Below are 8167 nucleotides of genomic sequence, written 5' to 3' on the forward strand. Positions count from 1 at the left end.
TCTGGCGATAGGCACACATAACTAAGTTACCTCATCTTTCTCCAACCTCGACAGATGATCAGCTATTTGATTTTCGATACCTTTTCTATCTTGGATCTCAAGGTCAAATTCCTGGAGTAAAAGTATCCAATGAGTTAGCCTTGGTTTTGCGTCTTTCTTCGTGAGCAAGTATTTAATGGCCGTATGGTAATAAATACTGTAACTTTGGTACCTATAAGATATGAGCGGAATTTGTCAAAAGCAAAAACTATAGCAAATAGCTCCTTTTCAGTTACCGTATAATTGAGTTAGGCTCCGGTCAAGGTTTTACTTGCATAGTAAATAGGGTGTAACACTTTATTTTTTCTTTGACCCATCATAGCTTCAACAGCATAATCACTTGCATCGCACATCAACTCAAAAGGTGTGCTCCAATCGAGTGTAATGGTTATTGGGGCTGAGATTAACATTTTTTCAGCTCTTCAAAAGCTTATAAACATACTTTCTTGAAATTGAACACTGTATCCTTCTCTAACAGCAAACACAGCAGCTTAAAAATTTTTGAGAAATTCTTGATAAACCGGGCCTAAGAAACTTCTGACTCCTTTCACATTAATTAGGGCTGGTAATCTTTCAATTAAGTCCACCTTTGCTTTCTTGACTTCAATTCTTTTCTTTGAGATCTTATGACCTAAGACAATCCCTTCATTGACCATAAAATGACATTTTTCCAAATTAAGGACAAGGTTTGTCTCTTCGCATCTCTGTAGTACCTTAGCCAAATTACTCAAACAAATATCATAAGTGTTACCAAAAATAGAAAAATTATCCATGGAAACCTCAACAAAATTTTCGACCATATCAATAAATATTGCCATCATGCATCGTTGAAAAGTTGCAGGTGCATTGTATAAACCAAAAGGCATTCACCTAAAAGAAAACGTACCGTATGGAGAAGTAAAGGTTGTTTGATGTTGGTCCTTCGGGGCTACAACTATTTGGTTATATCACGAATAGTCATTTAAAAAATAATAAAATTTATTACCTGCTAGTCGATCTAACATCTAATCCCTAAAAGGCAACGGAAAATGGTCCTTCCTTGTGGCTTTGTTCAACTTTCTGTAATCAGTACAGATTCTCCAACCGGTAACAGTTCTCGTTGGAATTAACTCGTTACGCTCATTTTCAACAATCGTGATTCCACCTTTGTTCTGCACACACTGCACCAGACTTACCCACGAACTATCTAAAATAGAATAGATGATTCCTACATCTAACCATTTGATCACTTCCTTTCTCACAACGTCTTTCATAATAGGATTGAGCCTCCTTTTCCTATCAATTCGAGCTCTTTTACCTTCTTCTAAAATGATTTTATGCATGTAAAAAGAAAGGCTTATACCTCGAATATCAACTATGGTCCAAACAATTGCTTTCTTAAATTTCTTTAGAACAACAATTAGTTGCTCCTCTTGATCTTTTGTCAATTCTGCTGAAATAATCACAGGCAAAGTAGAACAGTCACCTAAATAAACATATTTCAAATGGGAAAAAAGTACCTTTAGTTCGAGTTTAAGTGGTTCTTCAATTTACAACTTGGGTTGCATAAATTCTCTAACTTCCAACTCTAATGGTTCAAATCGTGTGGATTGAATAAAATTTCTCGGATTAGCTTCCATCAAAGCCATGTTTTCTACACCTTCTTCATCCTCCAAAGGGTCAAGATCTAAGGCTTTCTCCAATGGATCTTCTTCAAAATTGCTTTCCATAGAAACCAAGGTTTTCATATCTTCCATAACTGAACACTCTTCTGCTGGATAGTGAAATTTAATCTCTTTAAGAATGTTAAAGGTTACCTGATCGTTTTGAACTCGTATGGTGAGTTCTCCTTTCTGTACATCAATTGACGTTCTTCCTGTGGCTAAGAAAGGTCTCCCAAGGATGATCGGTATTTCCTTGTCTGCTTCAAAATCTAAGACAATGAAATGAGTAGGAAAAATAAATTTATTGACTCTTACCAAAACATCCTCGATCATTCCTTTCGGGATATGCTAAAGATCGATCCGTTAGCTGAAATGTCACAGTTGTAAGTCTTACTTCACCTATCCCTGACATCTTGAAAATAGACTTAGGCATCAAGTTGATACTTGCTCCTAAGTCAAACAAAGCTTTACCACAGTAAGATTCACTAATGTTACAATGTATAGTAAAGCTTCCTAGGTCTTTCAATTTCGGTGGCAATTTGTTCTATAGGAATGCACTGCACTCCTTTGTTAAGACAACAGTCTCATACTCACTCAGTCGTTTCTTCTTAGACAATATATCCTTCATAAACTTCACATAATTCAGCTTCTGTTCTAAAGCCTCCACCAACAGAATATTGATGTGTAGCTACTTCAGAACATCCAAAAACTTCTTGAATTGCACCTCTTATTTCTGCTTGTGTTGCTGCAATCTTTGCGGATATGGTGGTGATTGAACTTTCGGTTGAATAGGACAACTTTTCTGAGTAGGTAAATCTGCATCCAAAGAAGATGTTAAAATATTTGAATTCACTAAGTCAGGGTTTACCTTGTCAGACTTTGCAAATTCTGATTCCTTTGATGTAGGAACTTCAATAGCTGGTTGATTCTTCTCAACGGGCTTATCTTCGACATTAATCGATCGGGGTTCTAGAATTTTACCACTTCATAATGTCACTGCCTTGATATGTTCTTTACCCTAGTTTCTTGGATTCTCAGTATCGCTTAGCAAGGTTCCTTGTGGTCTATTATGTAGCTCCGTAGCTAATTGACCCATTTGGTTTTCCAAATTTTTCAATATTGCTGCTTGGCCTTGAATCAAAGCGTCATTCTTTGCCATGTACGCTCCCAAAAAGTTCTCCAAACTATTTGATGCCTCAACTTGAGGTGGTTTTAGAGCTTGTAGATTATACCCTTGAGATTGGTTGGGTCTGTAACAACCCGAATTTAGGGCTAGTTGGAATAGTGGTTTTGGGACCACAAATTCAATAAGAAAAAAATTTATTTTCATTATATTTTTATGGTCTACAATTTCACAAAATGATTTCGTTTTAAAATTTTGACGTTTGGGCAGTCAATTTAGTCAAAAGGACAAAATTGTAAAAAGTGCAAAAGTTGAGTTCTATATGTTAAAGGTGTCCAATTGTTATGAAATTTTAAATTGGAGGTCTTTATATGGTAATTAGACCATTGGTTAAGTTGGTGGACAAAAATGGGCCTGGTTATGCATGTTTCCAAAGTTTTTCATTAAGGGCATTTTGGTCATTTAGTTATTAAAATAAATTAAAAAACAAAATTAAAAGCCAATTTTTGTCCATCTTCTCCATAAGGTCGAATTTAGCAAGGGGAAAGCCATGGTTAGGGATTTCAAGCTTCCAAGCTCAATAGTAAGTCCATCATTGCCCCGTTTTTAATGATTGTTACGTTTTTGAGCTTACCGTAATATGATTTACCTATTTCTATCATTTATTTGAGCTAGAGTTGATTTTAAAAATTTACCCATGGAGAATATGCATGTATTTTGATGTTCCATGGAAGAATATGAATGTTTGGAGTGTGATAAACGATTTGTACTAAGTAATTTTCGATAAAAATGTGTAAAAGTATTAATTTGTAAAAGTTATAAAATGTGTCACAATTGCATGAATAAGTGAAAATTGTGAATGGAAACTATCATAAACTGGTTCGGCTAAGCCTAAAATGCGAGGAAATTGAATAAAAATTATTTTACGAGCCTAGGGCCAAAATTGTAATTTTGTGAAACTTTAGGGGCAAAAACATAATTTTTCCAAAGTATGATTTTTCGACTGGAATGCATAGTGTGAATGTTATATAAGTTAAATGTATTTTTATAAATCAAGAAAGACGAGAAATTGAAATTGATCAATAAAAAGAAATGTGGGAAAAAGTGAAAAATTCTCGAATGAACCTTTGGAATAAAAAGGGATACGAATGAAGTGATAGAAATGATCACTTGTGTGGCACGGATTGTGTGTAGGCCACTATGTAAAAGTGAAAGTGATGGTCACGTGTGTAGTACTATGTGCAGGCTACTACGTGTAACGGAATGATAGGTCGTATGTGTAGTACTATGTGCAGGCTATTATGTGAACCGAACATCATTGATTAAAAAGGTGGTTGCTATGTACTGAATACACCGAGTATCTGTTATTATTCCCAAGTGCTCATCGGGAAATTGAATAAGTGTAATTGAATAATGAATATAGGTGTAGAATTGAATTGAATATCGACTTAGAAACGGAAAAGTGAATTTTGAATTGAATTGTGATTGAGAGTGAAAAAGTGAAATTATGAAAGAGTACATTTAGCAAGAAAACAGTTTAGACAGCAACAGTTGTGTGACTTTGAAAAATAAAAAAAATGGTGGAAATTGAATTAGAGGCTGAATAATATAATTGAAGCTGAATGAGTCTATTTTTACATAAAAGAAACAAAGCAAGCAAAAGAGTTATATATTTTGAGATATTTGAAGTTTAGTTAGACAGAGTCAGAATGAGTTCGGAATCCCCTGTTCTGAATTTGGAAAATTGTCAAAAATTGTACAAAAATAATTATGGGATAAATTTGATATGTTTAGAATCCTCGGTGAATCTATTTTCAAGAAAAACAAACAGAAACAAAATCCAAATTTTGTACAATGAGATAATTAATTTTTAGTGAAGAGAGGTCTGAACTGTCGAGTAGTGAAACAGGGGAACTTTAAAGAATAAACTATACTGTTTGGCTAAACCAAAAATTCTAAAAATTTTATGGTAAGAAGATATGTGAATATAGTTTTGGGAAAAAATAACAGTTCTTAATTTGGATCTCTGTAGATCTGAATAAAAATAATTTAGTGATTCTGACTCGGAGAGACAGTTTTAAGTATACATGTAAGTGAATAGTGAAACTATAGAAAATGTTATTTCTAAGAGTGTTATATACATTAAGGATGTGGAATGGAGAGGAGGAGGAGGAAAATTTGAAATAACATATGAAGGATTTGTGTATAATTGGCCATATGCTCGATTATAATCGATAAACGATTGAAAAGAAATGATGTTTATAATTGTGCATTATTAGTTATGGTTAAAATTCATGTGAGAAAATAAAGTTTCATAGTATGTGTATGTGGTATACTTGGTATATAATTTGGTATGTAGCAATGTCAGAAATGGTTTATGAATTAACTCATGTTGGTAAGTTTGATACATAAATAAATGTAGTGCTTATCCATGCTTATAATGCTTATACTATATGTTTATTTGGCTAGCATATTTGGTGTGTATGCTTAGGCTTTGGCCAAGTTGTGGTTGGATTACACCACATTAAATTTATAAAATTATGCATTGAGATGGTAAATGCCTAGATGGAAATATGCTTGTGATCATAAAAGGGTGGTAAGGTTTAAAGTTTGTAATCTTTATTAAAATGGTTTATATGTGGTTAGTTTTAAAAAAAAAAGACTAGCTTGCGACTATGGTTGAGTGTAATGTTTATATCTTGTGTGATATGCATAGGAAATAGGAGTGAAAAGGAAATGAAATACTAAGTTCATGCTTGAAGTGTAAAATGACGCAAAAAGGGGACGTTAAGTTAAACGATAAATATGTATTAGTATTGAACTTAATGAAATTGAATTGTACGTGAATTAAATGGAAATTGCAAATGATATGATTTGAATTAAATGAATTATTGTGGTATTGAAATGTATATTGGATTGAGAAATTGAATTGAATCGTGAACATGAGAATCGTGAATTAAATGAAATATAAATGAAGTATTGAATTGCATGAGTATGTATTGGGTCTCAGAAGCCCTATTTGTTACAAATATAGTATTTTGAAGTTATAACGTGAAGATTTATAAAAGCATGTTAAAATTTTGAAGAGTTTAAATTTGAATGAAATTTTATAACTCGGTTTAACATGTTTATAAGTGTATGTGTTCTGGTAATGCCTCGTACCTTATTCAGGTGTCGAATACGGGTAAGGGGTGTTACAGGGTCTTTGTTGTAATAAGTTGTTGTTCGGTCCATTTCCTTGGTTGCTCCAAGAAAAGTTATGATGATTACGCCATGAAGGATTGTATAATTTGGATTGGGTCCTTGTCCACTCCTATTTTGGTATTGGTTCCCCACATAGTACACTGACTTAGGATTTGATGGACAATTCTCAAAAGAATGACCTTCCCCATAGTGCACACAGGAAATTATTTCAAATGGACTTGGTGGCTGAGCTACAAAATTATTAGTACTATTAACGGTTAACTGTTTTAACATAGAGGAAATAGACGATACTTGAGCTGATAACGAAATGAAAGAGTCAGCTTTATGAACTCCGGCTACACCTCTTTCTGAAGCTGATAGATTTGTTGGCCATTGATAGTTATTAATTGCGATCCCCTTGATGATCTCATAAGCCTCATTATAAGACTTAGACAAAATTGCACCATTCGTAGCATCTACCATCAATCTTGTATGTGCATTGAGACCATTATAGAATGTCTCCAACTAGATACAATGAGGAATCCCATGATGAGGACACTTACGAAGTAACTCCTTGAATCCCTCCCAAGCCTCATACAAAGACTCGTCATCCAATTGTTGGAAAGTTGTGATCTCATTCCTTAACTTAGCGTTTTTTGCTAGGTGGAAAATACTTAATCAAAAATCTCTCTGCTAATTCTTGCCATGTAGATATGGAACCTGATGGCAATGAATTGAGCCATACTCGTGCACGATCTCATAACGAGTACAGAAACAACTTCAACCTCAGTGCATCTTCAGTCACACCGGCTATCTTGAATGAATCACTCACCTCCATAAACAATCGAAGGTGGAGATGTGGATCTTTCGTGGGCATACCACTAAATTGGCTCACTGTTTGTAGCATTTGAAACATCATTGGTTTCAATTCAAACTGGGTGGCCTCAATATCTGGCCTTCTAATTCCTAGGTTTAACTCACTGAAAAGTGGCACAGCATATTGTCTGATGCATCGATCTCTATCATCGACAATGAGGATAGGATTTAGTACATGATCGACTTCATTACCTTGGTCTTGATTCTGATTCTCAAGGTCCATCTCGACTTGTATTTAAGTTGTTCGTTCACGTCTTCTTTGTCTAAAAGTTCTCTCAATTCCAGGGTCTACAGAGAGTAAATCGATTATTCGATCTATGCTCATAAACACCTGAAAAGAAAATCACAAGAATTAAAAAGAATAAGTTAGTAATGTTAGAAATAAATCAAATTGAAAATAAATAATTTCATGAAAAAAATGACTATGGCAACAGTTGACAATCCCCAGCAACGGCGCCAGAAACTTGTAAAGCATAGGTTTGTGCAAGTGTACACAGTCGTTATCCAGTAATAAATAAGTATCGAGTTATCGTCTCCACAGGGATCGTATTTGTGCTAAGTCACTTAATTTGTAAAATTATATTAACAATTTGGTCAATAAGAACACAATATAGTTGAGAAGTGGTGATTAAAATATATTAAATTAAATGAAATAGATTTTAGTAAATTTTAACACAATTTTGCAACAATTATAACATAAATAAACTAGGATAATTACTTTAATTAAACTCAATTTATTATCAACATGCTTAATAACATTTGGAAAAACATTCCATGGCAACTCGATCTTTCATGAGCTTGGAAACCACATTAGGTCCTTTCAGAATTCTTTACTTAGTAAATACGCATTTTATTGATCCTTATTTACTAAGGGTTTCTTAGTATTCGTGTGAAGTAACAGGGACGTGCCAGGTTTGAAACAATTTAATCACACAAATCTAAAAACTATGCAAATAATAGAACTTGGTCAGAGTTGTTATGCAACCTACAATTTAATTAGGTCAGTATCTAAATTGAACATGCAGATTTCAATTATGTGTCCATTAGCCGTCGTCTGGACAGGATTGCTCATCTAATTCAGGTGCATTCCAATTACGTATGAATGAAATACAGACTTGATTTTAATTAAAAACATGATCGATTGAGGCACAAACATTATAAGCATCAATCAAATAAATATTATTTAATCAAAGCAATCATCCTAGCTTAAATAAAATTAAGCTAACATTGTTGTAAACAAGAACAAAGAGCACATAGCAAACATCTTTAGATTAAATTAAAGAAAAGAAAGATTAAACCCAAT

The 8167-nt window shown here is 33.7% G+C and overlaps 1 non-coding gene across 1 annotated transcript; it reads left to right on the forward strand.

Moving 5' to 3' along the window:
* Positions 1-6529: 6529 nt before the first annotated feature.
* Positions 6530-6636, forward strand: LOC121214377 (small nucleolar RNA R71). Its single transcript, XR_005909960.1, has one exon. It is a non-coding gene; the product is annotated as a small nucleolar RNA R71 (small nucleolar RNA).
* The last annotated feature ends 1531 nt before the right edge of the window (positions 6637-8167 follow it).

This window comes from Gossypium hirsutum, chromosome D01 (genome assembly GCF_007990345.1).
Source record: "Gossypium hirsutum isolate 1008001.06 chromosome D01, Gossypium_hirsutum_v2.1, whole genome shotgun sequence".
NCBI lineage: Eukaryota > Viridiplantae > Streptophyta > Magnoliopsida > Malvales > Malvaceae > Gossypium > Gossypium hirsutum.